Below are 8114 nucleotides of genomic sequence, written 5' to 3' on the forward strand. Positions count from 1 at the left end.
GTAAATTCACATAGCCTATATAAAGTAACACCTGTACAGTATTAGGTTTCTCATTGGTTTGGCTCATTTCTCAAAACATAAATGACATTCTCAAAATGACATCCCAAAACGAATAATTTTTCAAAACAGAATGTCGTTTGAAGAATTGTCAAGAAATTAGCCAAACAGCAGAGAACACTGTAGTGTACACAGTGGTAAAGTTATTTTCTACCAACTAGTGAAGTTACATTATCACCTGACCTGTCAATAACTGTCATGAATTTACAGTACAATTTTTCTCTATTGCTTTGGTGCATTTCTCAAATCTCTCTCGCAATATGCTAAATAAAATGTTCATTCTCAAAACAGTTTTAACAAATGGCAAAACACTGTCTCTTGCTCAGAATCCTCAATCAACGTGTCAGTGCCATCAAAATGGTTAGTCATTTTGTCTAACGTATGGATAAGATAAGGCAAATTGATGTCATGTTGTCAATTGACTAGTACACTTACGAGGGTGTTTTCTGATGCCAAATGTTTAGATTTGATTGTTGCAAATTCGACTTTATGTAGCATTGATCAGATAAGACTGGAATAGATATACATTTAGAGTATGACTAATTTATTAACAGGCATTCTCGTGGCAAAATAGCCAACTCTGGTTGAGATGTCAAAATGCGCCCTCTACCACCCCTTTTTACTTAGCTTGCAGGTGTGGAAGAAATATAGAACTGTAAAACAAAATAATAAAATAATATTTTATCAAGTATACTTACTTTCTTGTAAAATTCTAGCAAAATATTGAAATTTTGCATGGAGCAATGGGATAAAAGGGCATAGAGTAATGGAATGCAGCACATTGTCAATTGCATACCTGTTTCTCTTTGAAATATAATTTCCTTTTACTGCCTTTGATGAGAGACAGTCCATTATTTACCTGGGAGCAATTTACCAATAGAGCATTTATACACAAAAAAATATAATGGAAATTGACAGTGTAAATCATTTTCCATGCCAAAACTTATAAATGGAAAAAACAGGGTTCAAGAAAAAGTATTATGAAATGCGTACTGCATACACTTTATTGAAGTCATGAGTTTTCCGTGATTAACTGTATATTGCATGGATAATACTGTACAGTGTACAGTAACTGGTGTGGGAACACATAGGCTACCTGAATTATGTTTAGGCTGCTTAACTCTGATTGAGATCTTAACACCAGAAGGGTGGACAATCATAGCCTGGTCTCGCCCATCCTAGTACCCTCAAATGTCCAAATACAAAAATGCAGGAAATGGTCAAAAAGGTACTGCAACTATGCATTGAAACTGGTCTGACCATTGCCAAATGTGATATTTTCATGAAAGTTAACTAAGTAATAAACCAATATTTTCTAGTATGGCCCTAGTACAGTCATTTTTGCAGCTAAAAATAGCTATTTCTGGACATTCAAAATGGTGGACCATGGGGAAGATCGCCCTTTTCATGTATGTTTCCAGTCATAATGAATACTTAGAATTTGATGGGGGTGGTAAGTATTCGTGAAAAAGGTAACATTAGTGAATGGGTAGCATGAATTCTGGAAATAAACAACTAAAAATCTCACACAGTGTACCTTTAAACACAAATGTTTTTTAATGAGGACCCCCTCTGCAATGTGAGTAAGCTATGGTAATGCTTTACATTAAGGTTCTTGTAATAAGCATTTGATAAGCAGGTAGTAATACCCTTACAAGTGCCCATAACACGCTTACTAACTTTGTTGACATGCTTAACATCTTATAAGCTGTTTATAGGGGTTTATTTTTTAATTTATTTCTTTTTTTATTAATGCTTATATACAGTACATTTATCAAGCCACTTGTTAACTGTTAAGACTGAGTTTTGCAGGTACTGGATCTAAAGCAGGGTAATTGAGTAATTGAGTAAAAACAGGTACACATATCCATCTTGATATGCTGACTAATAATAGATGTGGAGGCGTCGTGAAAACCCCCCCTCAATTTTCAAGATGACTGCCATGTGTACCATTCATTGTTAACTGTTAACACGTGGCTTGTTAAATGTATATCATTAATAAAAAAAAGAAATAAATACAAATATAAACCAGTATAAACACACAATAAGCAGCTTATAAGATGTTAACAAAGTTAATAAGCATGTTAAAAAAGTTAATAAGCATGTTATGGGCACTTGTAAGGGTATTACTACCTGCTCACTAGTGTTACCTAGACAAAATACCACATTGTTCATGTGCTTCATAGATGCATCTAAGGCGCTTGACCTTATAAATCATAAGAAATTATTTTTAAAACTGTCCAAAGAGAGGTCCCTGACTTTTTATATCTGGAATACTGCTTTTGGTACTCAGACAATGGGGGTGAAATGGGGGAATGTGACCTCTGCTCCCTTGCTTGTCACCAATGGTGTTCGACAGGGTGGAATCGTATCTCCTTTTGTTTTTACAGTTTTTGTCAATTGGTTTTGTACATTTCTCACAACAGAATAATAATTCTCAAAATTTTTTGTTCAATTGTCACTTCCTGCTGTTACCTGTGCACATGATAAAATCAGTTTCTCTTTTCAGCATATAGCAAATGCTTTCGTCCACCATGCAATGGTTGTGCACAATTCTCAGCTTTTCTGTACGTTATCAGTTGCTTTTGTCATATCACTCAAAAAGCTTTGTCACTGAATGCACAAAACTATCTCACCCCCAAAACATTTAGGCCCTAGGTCATAGTATAAGTCTTGACATGCAAAATGATTAACCAAGCTGTCATAATGTGATAAGCACTGTATAATTTCCATTGGATTTTTCTCTATAAACATGATCTAAATTGGTAAGTTGCTTGCAGGTAAATATGGACTCTCTCTAATCAAGGGCAGTCAAAGGGAATAATATTTCAAAGAGAAAACTGGCATGCAATATAACAATAGACAGTGTATTGCATTACATTACTCTATGCCTCATGTGCCCTTTATAATTGAGCTCCACACAAAAATACAATATTTCCCTAGAATTTCACAAAGCAGTAAGTGCCCTTTATACAGTGTCAGTGTATTGTTTTAAATTTATTTTGCTTTACAGTGCTATATTTTTTCACATGGGCCTGCAAGACAAGTAAAAAAGGGTGGCAGAGGGCGCATTTTGACACCTCAACCAGAGTTGGCTATTTTTTGTATTTTGCAATGACAAAACCTGTCAATAAATAGGTCATACTCTAATTGTACTGCAACCTTATCTGCTCAATGTAGTATAAAGTCGAATTCACAACATTTCTCATCCAATCTAAATAACATTTCGCTTCAGAAAAGATCCTCAAGAGTGTACTAGTCAATTGACAACATGACAAATCTATTTGAGTAGCTTGCCCATACACTATGACAGAATGACTAACCATTCTGCTGGCACTGACACATTCATTGAAAGAAAAATGTCTGCACACTTAAATCCCCTTTGTGATCTTTTTAATAGGCCAAGCTTTCGGTCTACTGACCTTCCTCAGGGCTCAGTTACAAATGGACATACAAACACACATATCAATTAGGACTCATTAGGTGTTCAGTGACACCTGCAGTGGTTGTAGTCCAAATGTAGTGGGAGTTGTAGTTTTTCTCTTCTTCCTGGTTGTCATGCTTCCTCTACCTAAGGTAGCTAGGCATACATATTACATCAATACACCAAACAGAGTTACCCTCCACCAAAACAATATATTTACATGTCAGTCCACATACATACAGACAGTATAAGTTCTAGAAAACTGCAAATACATCAATAAAAACAACTTCATAAATTGCAATTTCAAGACTTTAAGAGTTATGCCTCCAATCATAACATGACACCCATATCAAAATCAACATTTAAACCTTTGGGGTGTAGGGCATCCAACTGACACGTTCATTGACACAAAAACTTGGTTTTGAAAGACAAACTAGGGATTTTGAGCAAGATACATGGTTTTGCAGGTGATCCAGGGTGTTTTGCCATTTGTTAAAGTTGTTTTGAGAATGAATATTATGTTTTGCAAATTGCGAGAGAGATTCCAGAAATGTACAAACTAGAGATGTACAGGATCCAAGATCCGGTTCCGGATCCGGCAGGATAATTGGGTTTTTTCAGACTATCCGGATCCGGTTCCAGGATCCAGGATCTGGTAGCCGAGGCTTTTAAGTCGAAATAGTTTGAGCCAACGTGATAAAAAGGGCCCACGTGTGTGAGTAGGCTATGTGTTTCAACCCTTTCGTAGGATCCGGTATCCGGTTCCGGATCCGGCAGGATCTTAAGCAGTGGATCCGGTATCCGGCAGGATCCTAAAAATCAGGATCCGGTGCATCTCTAGTACAAACCCCAACTCCGGTGAAGTTGGGACGTTTGGTAAACAGTGAATAAAATCAAAATGCTATCATTTTCAAAACATTCAATCTATTCATTAGATGGAGAATAGTGAAAAGACAACATATTAAGTGTTAAAACCGAGAAAAAATATTGTTTTGGGGGACATATGTACTCATTTCTAATTTGATAAATCCAACACGTCTCAAATAAGTTGGGACGGGGATCAGTGAAATTTAGTAAACATCCAAATAAGATAAAACAACAAAGAAGAACATTTCAAAATGAATTGTACTGACGGACAATATAGGTGTCCAGGTATAAGATCATCACAGAGAGGCTGAGTCACTCAGAATTAAAGATGCAAAGGGAATAATTACCATAGTTATTACATACATTTTTTAATTCCCTTTGATTTACCACGATTGAGTGTATATAAGACATATTCTTGTTACTAAAATCATTGTATAGGTTCATGACATCATGAAATGTATATTGGCTGTAGTCTCACTCTAATTCCTGGAGTGCTAGAGCTATTGAAAATTGACCATATTAAGAATGCTTAATGCGTGCAAATGATACAGGGGTGTAACATTCTCCTAAGCACCTGAGCTCACTTGAAATAAACCCAGAAGACATGGGAAACTGTCCTTTGCTTACAGAAGTCAGCAGAAGTTGTAGAAGGCCATTCTTTTTGACAATAATAGAGCAGTGAAAATGGACCATCCAACTTGTGCTAGTGCTAACTTCAAAAGTCAGCCTCCATGATGGCATGCGGGTGCAGTAGTGCATTGGTTAAGATGTTCTCACTCATCTGTAGAGTTAAATGCAGTGCTGAATGGTATAAATGGGTTTTAAACAGCATGAAAAGTCACTCATGCATTATATTGTGAAGAGAGATCTTCAATTACTGCCACATAGTAAGGTCAAATTGCATTCTCTACTATGTTTTAACAGTTTGGCTCCATCATAAGGACCAGCAGGTGATAAAATTGTGGGCTTTTGGTCAAGACCTGTCACACTGTAAGCACTACAGAAAGGAAAACATTGCAAAACATGACAATGAATACACCCACCATTTAAGCTGGTGAAATCATGTTAGGAATAGGAATAGGAATTAACACTGTTTTTTATATAAAATCATCTCATCGGTTAATGTATTTAACTGTTAAGTGTTGTCTTTTGTTTTGTTTTTAGTCTTCCTCGACATTTGCTGCCATTTATTGTCCCCGTCCCAACTCTTTTGAGATGTGTTGGATTTATCAAATTAGAAATGAGTACATATGTCCCCCAAAACAATATTTTTTCTCGGTTTAACACTTAATATGTTGTCTTTTCACTATTTTCCATCTAATGAATAGATTGAATGTTTTGAAAATGATACCATTTTGATTTTATTCACTGTTTACCAAACGTCCCAACTTCACCGGAGTTGGGGGTTGTACACAACCAATTGAGAAATACTATAATGTGTATATGAATTATTTGTCGTTGACTCTAAATAAGTGTGGAACTGGCTGTAAGGTTGGTGACATAATAATCAATAACTGTGTTGTGATGTTTTTTCATGTGTGATATGGCTCACCCTGGGTCTGAAATAAAGAATTGAATTGAATTGAATTGAATAACATAAATACAAACACATTTTGAAGATACAGTAAGGCAGTAGTTTCTCGAAAGCATGGTTGTTTGCCATTTAGCAACTTGGGTAGTTGCAAATGGGAAACTGTATTGCATACAAAAAAGTAGCTAACTTAATTAGCAGCTATGGTTTTGAGAAATGCACCGCTGCTTTGGTTTTGTCTGACTTCACCAACTGGCCCAAGTGAGCATGTGTCTTGTATTGCACAGTACCATTTCAACACTGTACCACTGTACTACTCAGCTGGATTATTTGTTACAATTACCACAGATGGTTGATATGCTGTAATTTCGATGTGATTTTTCCGGTAACACTTTATTTTAGGGTTATCTATAGGGTTAGCTATAAGCACTAACACATACAATGTTAATGCCTGTATACTGTAACTTGTAAGGCATGTAGGCTACTAAGCAAAATCAAACATTTGTTAGGCATGTATTTGCAAATGTCTTGTTCATGCACAATTATTACTAATATAACCTTATTAAGGACCAGTAAGCCTCTATTTATATTTATTAGTAAGTAGTTAGTGCCAGAATACAATGTGTATAAGCTCCTGACACACTGTGTGAACAAACCCTGAACAGTGCAAACAGATGTGGAATAAGGGTCCCTATTCTAAAGTGAGGCATTGCCCAGCCCAGATGGCATAGGGCCCTCGCATTACCTAGGGCCCCCACAGTACCCAGACTCGCACCCTAGCCCCCCTGATCAGCAAAGTGTATGAATGTGTCAAATGACTAACATTTACACTTCTGAGACGTCTAGTTTTCTCTGTGTAGAGTGGGGGCCCTAGGTAGTGCGGGGGCCCCAAGCAATCTGGGCTGAGCAATGCCTCACTATAGAATAGTGACCCTTATTCCACATCTGTTTTCACACTATTTAGGGTTTGTTCACACAGTGTACCAGGAGCTTACACACATTGTATTCTGCACTTACGGCTTACTCATAAATAAAAATCTAGGTCTGCTAGGTCCTTACTAAGGTTATATTGGTATTGTGCATACAGTATTTCCAAATAAATGTCTAACAACTGTCTGATTTTGCTTAGTATATGCCTTACAAGTTACATACGCAGGCATTAATATTGTATGTATTAGTGCTAATAGATGTAACCTTAAAATAAAGTGTTACCTTCCTACTAATCACAAAAGCGCTAAAACACTCTTCACAAAGTTGTCTTTCACATTCTAAATTTTACTTGTACTTGTGGCAGCCGCAGAAGAATGAATGAATGAATGAATGAATTAACGAATGAATGAAACTTTATTGTCATTGTACAGGTACAATGAAATTGGTAAAGTGCAGATGCTCACGGTGCTTAAAAATCAACAAAGAACCTATATATATATACTGTATAAAAAATAATTAAGATTTTAAAAAGTCAGCTGTGCAAAATTAAGTGTGTAGATTGCTTTTGGATAAAAACTGTCTTTTAGCCTGTTTGTTTTTGTACCCAGAGCCCTGTAACGCCTGCCTGATGGCAGCAGCTCAAACAGTTTATGTCCAGTATGGTAGGGGTCTCTGATGATTTGCTTGGCTTTCTTTAGACAGCGACAGGAGAACAACTCCTCTAAAGAGGGCAGGGGACAGCTGGTGATCTTCTGAGCTGTGCTGACCACTCTCTGAAGAGCTCTTCTGTCCGCTGCTGTGCAGCTGGAATACCACACACATAAACAGTATGTTAGGATGCTCTCTATGGAGCTCCGGTAGAAGGCCACCAGTAGACTTTGGGGTAGATGGTTAGCCCGTAAGACCCTAAGGAAGTACAGTCTCTGTTGTGCCTTCTTGATGGTGGCAGTGGTGTTGGTGTTCCAAGTAAGGTCGTCCCTCAGATGCACGCCCAGGAAGCGGAAATCAGAGACCCTCTCCACACAGGCCCCATCGATGACCAGCGGTTGAATGTTGTTCTTTGTCCTCCTGTAGTCCACTATCAACTCCTTTGTTTTTGAGATGTTTAGGAACAGGTTGTTCTCCTTGCACCAGACCGATAGACGCTGCACCTCTTCCCTGTATGCAGTTTCGTCTCCCTTGGAGATGAGACCTACGATGGTGGTGTCATCAGCAAACTTGATGATACTATTGCTGGAGTGAGAGGGGGTGCAGTCGTAAGTGTATAGGGTGTACAGGAGTGGGCTTAGCACACAACCTTGGGGG

The sequence above is a fragment of the Engraulis encrasicolus genome, chromosome 4 (assembly GCF_034702125.1).
Source record: "Engraulis encrasicolus isolate BLACKSEA-1 chromosome 4, IST_EnEncr_1.0, whole genome shotgun sequence".
NCBI lineage: Eukaryota > Metazoa > Chordata > Actinopteri > Clupeiformes > Engraulidae > Engraulis > Engraulis encrasicolus.